This window comes from Penaeus monodon, chromosome 23 (genome assembly GCF_015228065.2).
Source record: "Penaeus monodon isolate SGIC_2016 chromosome 23, NSTDA_Pmon_1, whole genome shotgun sequence".
Lineage (NCBI taxonomy): Eukaryota > Metazoa > Arthropoda > Malacostraca > Decapoda > Penaeidae > Penaeus > Penaeus monodon.
Window position 1 is genome coordinate 29487459 of NC_051408.1, and position 1789 is coordinate 29489247.

Below are 1789 nucleotides of genomic sequence, written 5' to 3' on the forward strand. Positions count from 1 at the left end.
GTGCACCCCACCCCCACCCTCCCCCGCGTACCCATCTGCATGTGTGAACGCTCGTCCGAAGCAGCTTCCTCCCGCGCCACATCCCACGCGCTGCCAGAGCTCCCTTAGTCAGTCATCAAAGAAAACGGGCGTCCGCTTCACCCGCAGCTGACTGCTCCCGGTCCTCCGGCCCTGGCCCTACACCCCCGGCCCTCCAGCCCTGGCCCTACACCCCCGGCCCTCCAGCCCTGGCCCTACACCCCCGGCCCTCCAGCCCTGGCCCTACACCCCCGGCCCTCCAGCCCTGGCCCTACACCCCCGGCCCTCCAGCCCTGGCCCTACACCCCCGGCCCTCCAGCCCTGGCCCTACACCCCCGGCCCTCCAGCCCTGCCCTACACCCCCGGCCCTCCAGCCCTGGCCCTACACCCTGGCCCTCCAGCCCTGGCCCTACACCCCCGGCCCTCCAGCCCTGGCCCTACACCCCCGCCCTCCAGCCCTGGCCCTACACCCCCGGCCCTCCAGCCCTGGCCCTACACCCCCGGCCCTCCAGCCCTGGCCCTACACCCCCGGCCCTCCAGCCCTGGCCCTCCATTCCCGGTCCTCCACCCCCGGCCCTCCAACCCTGGCCCTCCAACCCTGGCCCTCTAACCATGGCCCTCCACCCCCGGCCCTCCACCGCCGGCCCTCCACCGACGACCCTCCCCGGATACCCACTTACTGCGTCGTCTGAATTCCCTCGAAGTTTAGGCTCCCGGGGAACGAACCGGCCATTAGACGCTGCTTTATGCATCACTTAAGTACAGCTCACAAACCCAATTAATTAATTCTCATCTGATAGCAGAACATTAAGCGTGATTTAGAGCCAGATGGAGAGTTGAGTGTAAAATCAGGAAGTCAAACTTAATGATTTACAATCAACTGGCTTTGGGTAACTGCAAATTACCCGAAGCAGATTAACGGGCTCCTAATGATCCTCCGGGACTCCAGTTTCACCAAATTATAGATTCGCTGTTGTTTATTTTTTGCAAAGTGTTTACGTGTTTGGAGAAGGTTTGTTTATCCGCCGAAGGAACTCTCAGTCGCGTTCGCCAATCACCAGTTATTGCGATGATTGTGATGTACACCGCGGATTAAGGCCCATTTAAAAGGCGTTTTATAAAGTGGGTATTTCCATTCGATTGAAAATGGGGAAGGTGGTTCAGCAATATAAATTAATTAATGCTTCGTTATCATAATAATTTGTTCCTTTGGGATTCTAAAACTATATAGCCTACGTATACACATGCTATAAATGCAAAATATGTGATTATATACAATTTACCGAAGTGATAGATAATTTGCTTTTATTTCTATCCCTATGCACCTTTGCAATCGTTTTATGAAAATCAATAAACCGAAACTAATTGAAGCAAAATAACATGCTAATAATGAATAATACCATCCTCTCTCCCTCAAACTCGAAAGCACAGTTTCCAGCCTCGATTAGAGAGAATCAAAAAGCACAGATGATTACACCTTCGAACAGGTTTACAACGGGAGGCGCTTGCTCATACTGCCCCTTTCAAGTTCTGTGATCAAATAAAATGTTGTTGGAAGCGGCGCTGTCGTCTGGCCAAACACCTGCCATGCACGAGACTGGTTTTAGAGGAAGCAAGTAGTGTTCCTTCACCCAACGTCTATATCTACTGGGAAATCATTCCTTTTCTTCATCTTGATTTGTTTCGGTTATAGACCTAGGGTCAAGGGGAAAAAATGGAGATGTGTTATCTCTCACACCAAGAAGCCTTTATCTCTATTCGCTTTGTGCTG

At 53.2% G+C, this 1789-nt stretch overlaps 1 protein-coding gene across 1 annotated transcript in view; it reads right to left on the bottom strand.

Moving 5' to 3' along the window:
• LOC119587920 (homeobox protein B-H1-like) overlaps positions 1 to 1789 on the bottom strand; it is a gene marked incomplete in the record, with an annotated part of 81102 nt that overhangs the window by 30459 nt on the left and 48854 nt on the right.